Raw genomic sequence first — 15,313 nt, 5'->3', positions numbered from 1 at the left:
ATATACAAAATTAACTGATCATTTCATTAAAAATAATCCAGTACTTTTCTAAAGATTGAAATTCATGAAAATTAAGGGAAAACATCTGACACAGGGTATCGTGTGGGAAAAGTCCTGCCTGAATGACAAGATATAAAAAATATCATCACAATGACAAAATGAGGACCTATATTCGAGAATCAGTTCTCATGCCCACGTATGGACTGTCTGAACTCAAACAACCTCAATAGAAAAGGAATAACACATTTGACTTTGGTAATATGAATTCAATAAAGAGAAGAGTATTGGTTAAAATAGTGAGGAGTAAAACCAAAAGTAATGTTTTTCTTTTCTTTGAAAAGGAAGTTTGACTATGTTTTCGTGTAGTTGTAATTGAGGACACCTGCCCCGCTTCAGGCAATGTACTAGATACTAACACTGCAGTTTTTCGTTCATATAGTAACCACCTCAGTTTAGTTTGGTATATACCTGTAGCGTGATTAGTCGCTAATTAAACATTCAACAATTAAATGTCAAGTTTAGTCTGACATTCTATTTTGTTATGAACATTTATGCGGAGTTATACAAGTCTGTGTTTTTTATGGTTTTTTTTTTAAATTGGTCAAGTCATATAGTGCAATTTAACCTGTTACATAATGCATGTAAGCTTACAGGTTTCTAAGCAACAAAACTGTAAAAGAAAATGTGCACATTTCTATTGTTCTTTTTTGTGTCAGCTTTCTCTCAATATATTTCAAAGGATGGTGTGCGAAATGCGTTAGCGGAGCAAAAGATGCTGGAAAATATTAGACCTATATTGGATATATATGTATCTGACAGTTTGGAACGTCCTGCAAACAGACTACTGGGACTTTGCGCAGAAATTATCAGCGATTCTGAAAATCAGATCGAAACAAACATGGAACGAATTTTGACAGGTAACATTGACTTTATATCATTATTATGGTTCGCACAAATTATAACAAAAATATGCTTCTGCCAATTTATAGTGATTATTCAGAAATCTGCATTTTTAACGATACAAGCATCAATATAGTGGTCTATTGTATACGTTTATTCCATCATAAAAAGTAAAACCACATTGGTAATATATATTTCATCATGTCTATATACGTGCATTTCATCTTTATATACTGTACTTGATTTCATTGTTAAGCAGTGTCAAATGAAATATGATACATATATATCATAAAAGAGGAAACTCGAAAAATAAATTTCCACAGCGAGCAATAGTTTGTCTGAGACAAAACTTGTTCACAACACGAGTGGGGAATATATAGAATAACTAACAATAGAGTATAGTGACGTCACCCAAAAACACATTTTGGAATAGATTTGATTAAGATAGGACATCACTCCAACAATCCATGTGGAGTATAAAAATATCTGGGTCGATGTTGCGGTATCTGTGATGTAGCATTTGATTAAGGTGGTACTATGAATGTCCCAATACAAATAGAACACAATACATCTCCTGCACATACGCAGGCATACACACATAAGAAGATATTAGTCAGGTGGCAGAGAACTAATAGTTAGCGCCTGATCAGACAGCTCCTGCGAAATCCTCAAAATTGTATTGATTAATAATATATGCTAATTTTATTGATTGTATAGATTGTATATCTATGCTTTAGGGTAGCTTATTCTAGCTTGAAAGGGCGCAATATCAAACGTTGTACACTATTATGAATTATTACTTTTTTGCCAGTGAAATACCGCATAAGAACATTGTATAACTGTATCATGAAATATTTATATATATATTTAGAGTATCGTGTAAAGGTTCACAACCGATCCTGTACCAGAAGTAAACGTAACTTAAATCATGAAGAAGTCATCCAAGTTTGTACGGAGATTCGCGGAAGTGTATTGTGAAACAACTGTAGCAAATTGAGTTTTACTAGCGACGCGTAGTGGAGCCGGTATTACAAATTCTATATTTGCAACAGTTCGATATTTGCAACAGTTTCATGATTTAATTATTGCCTCGGGTTATCCCCCTCCTGATTCATGAATATCAGCTTAAATAAAGTATCTCTGGGGGGGGGGGGGGGGGGGGGGGGGGGGGGGTACGTTAGTCTGTATGGATTGTTTTCTGTATCACATGTAAAAAGATTCGTAGAATAATTCGATATAAAAAATAATCTTAATTCCTAGGTATTCTTATACGTTACTGCTATTCTCTTTCACCATGTTTAGTGATAGCTGTCTATATGTGACCTCAAAGTAAACTATCGCGTGTCTAAGCGAAATATGAATCTTTGACGTTTATGACTTATCACGTGAATATGAATTCTATTACAACCACACGGAAGCAAAAATATCTTCATTCTATACAAACACTAGTAGATCGATGAAGGCGTTTTTGATTTTCGCTGCTTTGATATTGATATCGAAGTACGATCTAGTAAGTATGGATGACAATGATTCAGGGAAGAGAACTGACGATGAAAGGCTAACCAGTAACGCTATCACTATTTTAAACGGAACTTATTTCAATCTTAACGAGAAAATATATCAATTGCAAAAGGTTGATGCGATCGAAAGATTCGCAGATCCTGACCAGTGTGGGTGTAACGCAACGGAAATTGACGACTTCAAACGATCCGTATCGGACAAACTCAATGGCTTCTCAAAGATTCTGTCCGGGTTTGAAAATAGATTGCGCATTTTGCGAAATGAGCAGGCAGATCTACGACTGTTACTCGGTGGAGGAGACATTGGTGAAGATGGTAAGATATATGCTATACAAAAGTGATTTGTTCTTCTTTATGGAACAGGAAATTTTAATTTACATGAATACTGATTTAAGACTGAGGAGAACTTAATATTTGAACAATAATTAGTTCATGATTTGACGTCACAGTCGATAAAAAATATTTTTTAGGGTGTTTTATGCGTTCACAAATTCATGGGGATGAGTTAGCAAATGGGTATTGGGACGTCACAGACAAATAGCGGAGGAGATTTCGATTAGATATAGGTAAGGTATTGTGAGGTACCTATCAAAAATTTACACTGGTATATTACCTCACAATAGAAGAACTATTGATTTTGTGCGGGAATTGTGGTCTTTCAATCTCAAAAAGAGAAAGGTTATTTTGATGATGTGAAGTTAACAATATAAAATATTTGGTTGTTTTTGTGACGTTACAATGGAATGACACATGTCATATCGTTTGACTGGGGTTTGTTTTGTCAGCACATTTGATAAGGTCATAATGATTTTATTCTCTAGCAGTGTACCGATTACGACAATTTATAAGTCATTAGACTACGCATGTCAATCAGCTCTCTTAATGAACATTTATATAGGAAAAACATTGTTAGATCTCCTCTATGCGCATAAGGTAGCATCGAAAATCCTCCTCATTGCCTGATTGAATGTACCTTATACACTGCCATTAGACAACAACACATTGAAACCCTTCAGTATCAAATAACTGTCAAAGTATTATTATATGGCGATGAATCGTCGTCGAAATCAAAATAATTGTCCTCACTGTTCAGGATGACATCCTTAAGTTAAAGCGATTTCAACAACATAAAGGTAATAACATATTATACTGCTATTGTTATAAACGTATATATGCTATTTCAAATAATTTTGGATTCTGCGTAGCTCAAACTATGTATGTATTCGTGCATGAGTGAGCGTGTGTGTGTAGGAATGCATGCATTTAAGTACTACGTGGGTGCGTAATTATGCATGCATGCATGCACACGAATGTGCGCAAGTAAATATAATGTATGTACGTGGATGGGTAGGTACGTACGTACGTGTATGTATGTATGATAGATATATGTGTTTATGATATGTGTGGGCATGTATACATGGAAGTTTGTGTGTGCTCACACGCATTTACGTCGTCATAAAAACTGTTGTTATTCTATATGAATATATTCCGTCATTGCGTATTGCAGAGTTATCTTCTCTTGTGAGCAGGTATTGATTGTTACGTCATTGGTTTGTGTGAGAAAATTACGTCATTTCTCAAAAATTGGTGACGTTACTCTCACAAACAAATGACGTAGCAATCAATATCTGCTCACAGGAGAAGATAACTCTGCAAAACGCAAAGATGGAATATCATTGCTATCATCTAATGCATATCGATTCAAAATTAATCTAAATCAACCAGTAAGTAATCATGTCTTACTGCAGGCGAAATGCTGTGGTGTTCTTCTGACCTTGTATGAACTTCATATGACTAGGACTACTGTGTCATATGACTGCCGTTGACCAGATAGCTACATAAGTTAGAACGACCGCCTCGAGTTCAAAGGTCTAGGTGAACAACTGGATTCATTCTACTTGTACTTTTCAATGGTTTCTATCTATTTACTCTTGGTCATAACTAGCCTTAATATGCTTTTAATTTCGAGTTACGGTATTGTTGACATTTTTTAATTCCCTTGTGTTTTCAAACCTCAGTCTGACCCCATTACAATTTTAATCTTACGGTGTTTGAAATAGTAACACAGAACACTGTTCTTGATTTTGTTAATTGTTTTTTTTATTCGATGGAAATTTCTGCGTTTTATGTTTTTTCCCAAATGCATTTAAGCAATATCCATGCGAAACTTAGAAGTGTCCAATGTATAAAATTACTATTTTTGGCAGTGATACGAGGATTCGATACGATACGAGAGTTTCTCACACACCAGCTGAAATCTGATTCGTCTTATCGTCCGCAGCCGAGAGGAAGGAAACCAATACTTGTTTACATGAATTTACATCGCATTTTGATAAAACACATGGGTCAGTAGCTTTGGTAATTTTCCTATAAATGCCAACATCCATATAAATCTCTGAAATGAGATATACAAAGCCATACTTAAAAGCTGACAGTGCAAGTAAAAAAAAATTCAATATTTTTTTCTGGTTTTGAGATCTTCTTCAGTGAATTTCTCTTCCGGCTATCGCTTCTATGGAATCGCCGAGATTGTCAATGGGGAAGATCTCAAAACCAGAAAAAACTACAATTGAAGGCTTTTTAACCTGCAGTGTCTTTTTTAACAATTAAACATGGACATTTTTATTAACTTTTAGTTAATTTTCAAAAGGTATTAATACACGAGGTTCAACCATTACGAGGTTTGGAACTTTTTTCTCCCACAACGTTCAGATATTATATGAACAATAACACACACGATAGTCTAGTTCAACCAGACTCTTGTTGTCAAGCGTCTAGTTGAACGAGACCACACACACGACAGACACGTAAAACAGGGTACACAATTTTATCTCACAAACCTGAAATCAAACTTGACCAAAACACAAATAATCATCTTTTTAGAGCAAAAACTATTGCGTTATTTCAAATCTTTTCATGCAATCAACCCAATAAAAAGCAGCTTGCTCCTGTATATGAAAACTAACTTGTCCACTGGACGATTGGAGGAAAGCCGCTACCAAATTAGCGTCTTAAAATGACCCTCCACGTCAGTTAGAAGAGTAAGCTTATAAAATCTAAAAAGTGAATTTGATACAAAAAATGTCAAGTATTAAAAATAAAAGGCATGAAATATTGTAAAATATGGCTAAATATTAAAATATATTTTGCGCCGAAAGAAACTTTTAAGAAGAGGATCGTTGTTTCCACAAAAAAACTCTTTTATACACGACATCCCATTTCTCTTGTCTTAATCATAATACAGTAAGTATATGGTATAAGGAATTTCTTAACATTTTCTTCGGGTTGGTAAATATTAATTGTGAAACGTTTTATGTAGCATTACCAGTTCGTGTTTTTATGTGACGTTTCGATGACTAGAACTAGTATCACGTGTAGCCGAATCGAGTCATTTCGGTACATCTATAGTACCAACTAACTGTACATACGGTTAGAGCGTAGGCGAATCGACATCGATTTGCGTAGACAACTCGTACATATTTTACATCTTTGTGTACATAAGCTTCATTGGTCATCTATCTGATGAAGGTGACAGAGTGCATTCTATACTAGTCATCGAAACGTCACATATTAACACGTATTGGTTGTGCTACATGAATATTTTCACAATATATACGTTCAGGTTTGAACAGATTTACCTACCTTAAAACCTCCTCTCCCAAAATGTGTAAACGCGAGGTTTCCGTCCATTTTGTTTGCCTAATGAGAATGTACCCCAACGTCATCATTAAGTTAATGAAACATAGTCAGTGCTAATGAGTAATCAGTGCTTCATTGAAGTTGCTAAATCATTATACTAATGAAAGTTTAATAAAACAAAAAGGAACATTATTGCTTGCTGAATCGGGTCCTGAGTATGAATATTTTCCAAGTGAACAATTCAATGTATATAGATCAGATAGGCCGCCCAATAAGAAAGGCCAAAGTCATGGAGGCGTATTGTTAGTCATTTCCAAAGAATTTATAAGTTCAGAAGTCACAGAATTAAAAACTGACTGTGAAATAGTATAGCCGACATCAAACATCAAAGGCTCCAAACAACTACTTGTGGTTTCATACTATCGCCCACCATCTGACACAGGAAACTCGTTAGAACAACGACACCAGTCCATAAATAGAATAAACCAATCATCAAACACCAATATCTGGATTGCAGGCGATTTCAATCTCGGCCATATTGTTTGGTCTGTTCCATGTGTCATAGTAGGCAAACCCAATTCAAAAATACACCGTCAATTTTTAGATATTATCAACGACACCAGTCTTACACAAGTAGTTGATGTCCCATCAAGAAACAACCAAATACTTGACATCATTCTAGTAAATAACCCATCATGTGTCAGTCGCAATAATACTTTACCACCCATTGGCCTCAGTGATCATGACATAGTGTATATGGAGGGAGATATCTGGCTACGCAGGGTAAGAGATAAACCCCGTAAAATCTATAAATACGACCAGGCAAATTGGGACCAGATAACACAGGACCTTAACAACATCCATACACGATTGACAGGTGAAATAAACACCTCAGACTCTGATGAAGATACACTCTGGAAATTATATAAAGACGGCATTCTAAATTCTATCGAGAAAAACATACCGCACAAATGGCTAACGTTCAAAAACAGACTACCCTGGATACACAACAAACTTCGGAAACTTATCAATAAGAAAAACAAACTATACAAAAGAAGAAAAGACCCCAAATACTCAAATAAATATAAAGCAATAAAAATGCAAATTCAAAAAGATCAGAGACAAGCATATTGGAACTACATAGAAAAAATGATCTGTGACATACCAATTACTGATCCCGACCAGAACGTATCTCGTGACTCCAAACCAAAAAATCTCTTTTCGTACATAAAATCTATCCGCACAGAAAATACCGGCATATCGCCCCTTAAACGAAATGGCCACTTAACCACAGACACTGTTAAAAAAAACAATATTCTAAATGACCAGTTCCAATCTGTTTTCACTGTTGAACCAAATGATAATATCCCTGATAAAGGCCCAAGTCCCCACCCTGATATTCAACCTCTATACATAACTACACCAGGCATTGAAAAACTCCTGTCCAATCTAAATCCCCCATAAAGCTAGTGGCCCAGACAACATTTGTGGCAGAATTCTAAAAGAACAACAAAAACATATAGCTCCAATCCCCACTATCATCTTTAATAAATCAGTAAATTCAGGCCAAGTTCTTCAGGATTTGAAACATGCAAATGTGGCACCAATTTACAAAAAGGGAGAGAAATACAAACCCGAAAACTATCGACCCATTTCATTATCTTGTATCTGTTGTAAAATACTTTATGATTTACAACATGGGTTTAGAAAAGCACGCTCCTGCGAATCTCAACTTCAGTCATTTATCCACGAACTTTCGCAATCACACAATAAAAATATTCAAACTGACTTAATTATTATGGATTTTGCTAAAGCTTTTGATAAAGTCCCACACAAACGTCTCCTATATAAAATAAAATGTTATGGTATACGGAACAAAACACTAAACTGGATTTCGGCTTTCCTCTCTCATAGAACACAACAAGTCATACTAATTGGTGAGTCATCCAAACAGCCCCTGTCACATCTGGCGTACCCCAGGGTACAGTCCTAGGACCAATTCTTTCCTTATTTATATAAATGACTTCCCAGAATACCTTATTCATAGCACACTTAGACTTTTACGATAGACTTAGACGATAGTATTATTTATAAAGAAATAAGATCTGACCATGACTGCATGCTTTTACAAGATCTTGACGCTGCAGCCAATTGGGAAAGAGACTGGCTAATGACATTCCATCCTGACAAGTGTACAGTTATGACTATATCATCCAAAAAACATCCTTTTTCTCATAAATACGTTCTCAACAGGCATACCCTAGAAACTGTCACTTCAGCTAAATACCTGGGAGTCACACTTCAATCTGATTTAAAATGGTTCAAACATATAGAAAATACAGCCGCTGCAGCAAATAGATCTTTAGGCTTTTTGAAAAGAATCTCAAAACAGGAAACAATGACATTAAAAGTAATCCTATCTGTCACTAGTCCGCCCTAAATTATAATACGGCTGTACCCTGTGGGACCCACACACATCAGACTCAATATCCAAACTTGAAATGGTACAGAGACGCGCTGCCAGGTATACCTGCAATAGGTATCACAATACCAGCAGCGTATCTGACATGTTAAGCACACTACAGTGGCCAACACTCACTGAACGACGTCTTAAGGCCCGCCTCATTCTTATGTATAAGACAGTACATAACGTAGTCGCCATCCCCAGTTCCTCCATTCTCATACCATCAGACAGTCGAACTCGTCAAAACCACTCTCTCTCCTTCAGACACATTCACTCAACCAAAGACAGCTCTAAATATTCTTTCTTCCCTCGAACAATCACCCAGTGGAATCTTTTCCCACCCACTGTGGTGATGTCTCCAACCGTTGATGTATTCCGAGTACAGCTAACTCCAGCTGTACTCGTTATATTCCTCTAAGCATCACTCCATATGTATATAGTTTTAACCTCACTGTTTTTAAATCCACGCACTGCACAGCACACACAGCAGTCCGTAATCTTCAAATGATTGAAGGAGGATTGGATAACGAAAGAAGAAGAAGAGTACATACTCGGACCAAATAGCAGGATGTTTTAAAAAGACGTTTTCGGTCAACCAATTGATTTCATTTCAACAAATTGTTTTGTTTAGAAAGCAAATTGATTGGACAACAGGCAAGCATATATAAGTCCTATCCAATAGGTGCCACATATATACAAGACAAATTGAATAAGTAAATATTAGATATCATATCATTGGTCAACCAATAAATAAGGTAGGCCAGTTTTTTATTTTGACAGCGCCGACTAAAACCAATACAATGGATGGTGTGCAGAAATAATGATGGCGTAATTTCTCGGGGTTCCAGGCCTTAGTTTCGTTACCTTCCACTAGGACTACGCTCACAAAATTTCACTGTGACCGGATCTTTGATGACCTTCTTCTTTGTGACGGGTAAGATACATTTATATAAATACGCTTTCCATGTGATGTTTGCAGCACTGATGCATGCTGTTCTGTTTTGTGGTTAGATCGTGCTTCCAGTGGTACCTTTTTCGCTACAGCACAGATACAGCAACATACCCACCGAAGAACTTTTTGTGCCGGGTTTTTGCCGCAGTGTGGACAGAATAAAACACTTTTTGAGAATGTTTTATGCTGCGACAACTTTACGATCAAACCCCGGTCATCTGTATGGGAGACTGGTTTGTGAACCGCTCGGCTAAATCCGATTTTTTCCATTCCGCCCAGAATTTAATATAAATGATATTCACTTGTATACATTTACCACCATATCACATTGCAACTGCATAATCCTAACATGGTGAGAGAACATTCATATAGGCTATGAATGCCGAGAATCAATTGCTGACGTCATAATTGTTACGTTGGACAGATGTCGGTCTTATTAATTCAACAAGGATGTAGGATAGATACATTATTTGAACTAAATACTGAATAAAATTATATGTAATTCAATTTTCGATGAGATAAATTAACTACAAAATGGTCAATATTAAATGAATTGATTTAAACGGGCATGCATCATAGGCAATATGTATGCCAACTGAAAGCAGCTCAATGCTTAAAATGACTTAGCGTCTACAACAAATTGCAAGAAAGATGCAAATATTGCAGAAAAATGTTCAGATGAATGGTATTGTTAAATCAATAATCTCCTTTGATGAAAAAGCTTATTTTACACCTTAATTTTTAAAAGTTTGTCAGTTGTGTGTCAATGGTTAATGTTATTATGTTGAATACTAATATGTATTAAGGATCCTTGTACCATTAGCAAATACTGAAACTATGCACAGCAAACGCATTTTTCTGGCATGGCTGTTGTTTTGATAAATCATTTGTGAAAAGAAAAGTATACCATGCAGGACTTTTATGAAACAATAATAGAGACAAAATAAACAACTATTACTCAACAACAGCGTTCTACTCGTAAAACATCGCAGCCGGCCAAGACCTTGGCCGCTAGTCATGAAAACGTCCTGAAACTTTTTTTCTTGTTGGTCGCTTAAATCATGTCAAACGATCAAAACGTCAAATGTAATTATTTCAAACATTTTTTTCGGATTTAAGTCTCTCTTCAATGCTTTCCCAAATCATTGACAAACAAGATTTTCTTATAAATTTATAACGGGAACAAGAAATTCGAAACTCGAGCACAAAATCCATACTTGAGCACGAGAACGGTTTCATGAATACGGGCTCAGGAAACGAACCCGACTGAGCTACCTTGTCAACCTGGACCAACCGCGCTACAGTTATATATAATACCAAATAAAGGGGAGGTAAATGTATATACGAAAATCAACAGTGCAGTGGGACATGGTTCCTTAATAAACTCGGCATTTATTCTATTTATAGCTACTACTACGCCTGCCCCAAGTGTCTGCGACCCAGGCTGGATCTCATCTCCAGAAAAGTTCTACTATGTGTCCACAACGGCCGAAAAAACGAGCTGGAGTAGGGCAGTCGTGAGTTTTACTTATTTTCATTATTTAAATAACACCTGGGTTTTTTTTTAGAAAAGGTTATATATTACGAAACAAGTGAATATTTTGCCTAATTCTCAATGGTAGAAATTTAGGGTTTATAAAATCTATTGACTGTAACTGAACAAGATCAGGTTTTCTCATTCGAGGGCTAAGATTCTGTAACCGTGGATGGGATGTTACAGAATCTGAGACTGAGACAGAGATACCCAATCTTGCGCAGTTACAGGTAATTGATTTTGTTTCTCGCACCTTTAAGATCGAAAAAAAACTATCCAATTTTGGGGCCTAAAATAAATACGCCTTTACACAACTAAAGCTACATTTGAATGCATCAGCATAAAAATGTTGTCTGTCAGATGGAGATTTTTTTTATCTACATCAACAGTTATCTATCAATATCACAACAATACATGTAACGACAGAACGGACGATTTATAATGCAAATTGTCAAAGTCAAGCCGTTAATGCGCGGATGAATACATCGTTATGTTGAAATTCCGCGAAATGTCACATAAAGGTACCAGACAGATCGGACGAGATAGAAAAAAATCTAGCACGGGGTGTGACTTGGGATATCTCCATCTGAGATGCGAGAAACAGTTATATAGTACAAAACCATCGAATGTTTTGCCTATTTCCCCAATGTTTTTTTTTTTCCCGAGATCAGGATATTTATTACAAAAGAAATTATGTTTTGGCTGTTTCTCCAATAGTAACACGAAAAGTGATGACGTCGAATACTACGGTATTTGCATTCTAACTTCTGATTAACTGAAATTGCTCAGCGGTAAAATTGCAACGCCATGTTTTGTTTTGGGCAAAATCAGTTTCTTCTTTTTATCAGAAATGAAAAAAAGATTGATTAACCATGATCTTATCAGTGTCGTCTGTGTTTTGGAAGAAAATTAGAAGTAATAAGTAGGATTGTTTATGGGGTAATACGTTTATATCGAAGGTGAAAAAGAAAAGTGTGTGTCCCTGTGCATAAACAGCTGAGTGGATTCAAAATAATCCCTAAAATAATCCTGGTTATTCTTCAAAATAATTCACTATAAAAATCATTAAGTAAAGTTGGAGGCGCCATTTTCTTATAAAATAATTTTGCTTCCGCGATCTTGCTAAAATAATTCACTTTACGTAATGTTCTACACAGTGATAGGAACATTGGTTTTTGATTACAGACTAACAAACATTATTCCGACAGATATTTTCTTTCTTGATATATTGGTTTAGAAATAAGAACCATTTTAGGGTTTGGTATGAATAAATAAATGAAAGAAAAAAGGCGGGGCCAAAAAGAAAATCTTAACTTTTATTTCATTTCAATAGATTTGTATTCAATTATTCAATAACAAAGAATTGCATGCTAAAACACAAAAAATCAAGGCCTTGGTAACATAAACATCACGCCGGTACAGTGTTATAAACACATAACGCATGACTTACACGACGTACATGTATGTCTTGATTTTTGTTTTTGCAGAAGACATTTGAATATTAAAGTCTCATATATACTATGAAATATGTTGAATGTGTGAATAATGTATGATGTCAATTTCAATGTTTTATAATAATTCTCTCAGGAGCGGTGCACCGCCAAGGGTTCGAACCTGATTGAGATCCAAACAGACGAAGAAGCTTCATTCATATTGAGAAACATGCCGAGTGGTGTTGGTGAGTAGTAAACATTAATATCATTGGTTATTAAACGTATTAATAATTTAAATCTGAATTTACTCATGAAATCAGAATTTAAATGTGACGTAATAAAAAAGCCATATAAGTGCTAGATTGCTGAAACTAGTAACAAACATGCTTTAACAAAGTGTGTAAGTAGGAAGCTATAAAATCAATGTCAATGCATCCTGTACTGCTAATCACGTATTTTTAAAGCAGACAGTGTAAGTTAAAAAGATTTGAGATATTGAAAAATAAATAATTATCATCATCATCATCATCATCATCATCATCATCATCATCATCATCATCATCTCAGCATCATCATCATCATCATCATCATCATCATCATCATCATCATCATCATCATTATCATCATCATTTTGTCGTCGATCTTTTTAGACTCCTCTCTTAACATCAGGCGTTTTCACAAATGATGATGATGATGATGATGATGATGATGATGATGATGATGATGATGATGATGATGATGATGTAATGATGATGATGATGATGATGATGACGATGCTGATTATTATTATTATTATAATAATCGTTCAAACTGTTTCGTTCAAATGTTTGTCATCATTATCATCATCATCATCATCATGATTTATTTAATGATGATGAAAATTTGAGGTCAAAACCCCATGCATAACTGCTGCTTTTGTTTGATATATTGCAATATATTTCACTTAACACTTTCAGTCTAAACGTAATTATTTGTTGGTTATGATATATGTCACTTCACACTTTCAGATAATGCGGACATTATATTTACGGGACGGAAGAGGAACGACAGAAATGAATGGGTTTTCGTCAGCAATGACAAGTTGGTCGACACATCGGTGAGATCATGGGGTAGAGGGGAACCTCACGGTGGAAACCAGACGTGCGGATGTACCCGGCAGTTTGCCAATTTCGCTGGATTGCTACTGTACCGCATATAACCTCTTCTATATCTGCGAGATTGTACGCTAGTCGGCTACTGTTGTACAAATTTCAGCGTCTGTCTTTCTAGACATAATGTTGGACACGATTGTAAGAAAGGAGGTTGGTCCTCTATTTCTATTGAAACCGATAAACTATAAATTCGAGATAAAGATATTGATTTTCCATTTCTGTTTATTAAAATATTGTTGATCATTTATAACTGTAAAATGACGGAAATTTCTTTTTCAAACTCCAATAAATAAATAAAATTGAATAATTGCAATTATTTAAGTGTTTGTCATTAAGCATTAAACATGTGGTTGTGTGGTTGTGTGTGTGTGTGTGTGTGTGTGTGTGTGTGTGTGGGAGGGGGAGGGGGGCGGTTATGTGATAAAACGGTATTCACCCAATTGCTCTCATGTTTGTTGTTAACATAAAAGAGAATACCGTGTTCCTTATTTTTAATTCGAAATTTTTAAATCTATGGCCAAATATAAACAACGGAAAAATATATATGGCGTTCCTTGAAAAAAGTAAAATAAGACCACGTGTTCCGGAAGAGTAAGCGTATTCTGCTTCATCGACGACACCTGCCATATAAATGAAGACTTAATGTATCACAGAACGAGCAGTCCAGTTGTTATACGAGATATAAAAACAAAATATTAAAATAAATCCCACCCTTATGCATTCATTTTTACATAATAATTACAATATTTAAAAAATACTGTTTACTGTTTAAGTATGAACTTGAGAGACTACACAATTCTCTTATAAGGTTACACGAGCAGTGTTGATCTCCAACTGACCCTAGGACACCATAATATCCTAAGCAAATGATACTTGCAGTGTCCACAGGATTCTAATGTAAAACCTCGACTTAGTTTCCCTCGTTTCATTTACCGCCAACATATTTTCAATGTCGATTTTTCTGTTTTCTTAAGAATACCTTAAAAAACGGATCACACCCATGTTTGATTCTTTTTCTCCCATACTCGAAATAAGCATGCCAGTGTCAATACACTAAATGCGTTCATAAGCTTGTATTCCATGGCAGGCGGGCATGAATACAAACATGTTCATTTCATACGGGTTATGAACACAGAACATATAATCAAAAATCCATTTAAAGCACAAAGTTAACAATTATTCTATTTTATGTCTTACAACTATAACGTTACTATATCTTATGATAAGTACAAAAATAAATCGTTAAGCGGTCAGCACAACAGAACATTTTATAACGCCGACAATGCAATCAAAGGTCAGAGGTCAAGTATGCAAATATGCGTCATGACGTCATGTAGGCTGTATTTTTCACGGGCAAATTCCTGTCTTTCATGGTCAAGTACGGGATAACAATACGTTCCATATATGGCTTCGAGGGTATATAATGCCTTGTGGCGGAAGTATAACTACTAACCATCACCGTGAGCATAAACTTATTGTCTCCTTCAACTAAATTGAATACCTAATTGAAGACAAAACCGTAATATTAACTCAAACTCATTGAAACTAGGGCAGAATTTTGACCAAACGGAAATATTAACATTGATAACAGGACCAGGTGATCCGGAATATTAAACTTTCAGCTTTTTATCGACGACACCCGTCATTGAGATCAAGGTTAAAAGTCCTCATAGTGAGAGTTGGAGCAGTGATAACAAAACTAAAAGGCACACTCATGAGC

At 35.5% G+C, this 15,313-nt stretch overlaps 1 pseudogene; it reads left to right on the top strand.

Annotated features, from left to right (window-relative positions):
- Window positions 1-682: 682 nt before the first annotated feature.
- Window positions 683-13,671, top strand: LOC110448772 (annotated as a pseudogene).
- Window positions 13,672-15,313: the final 1,642 nt, after the last annotated feature.

The sequence above is a fragment of the Mizuhopecten yessoensis genome, unplaced genomic scaffold (assembly GCF_002113885.1).
Source record: "Mizuhopecten yessoensis strain PY_sf001 unplaced genomic scaffold, ASM211388v2 scaffold4259, whole genome shotgun sequence".
Taxonomy (NCBI): Eukaryota; Metazoa; Mollusca; class Bivalvia; order Pectinida; family Pectinidae; genus Mizuhopecten; species Mizuhopecten yessoensis.
This window is presented reverse-complemented; position numbering and strand designations above follow the sequence as displayed.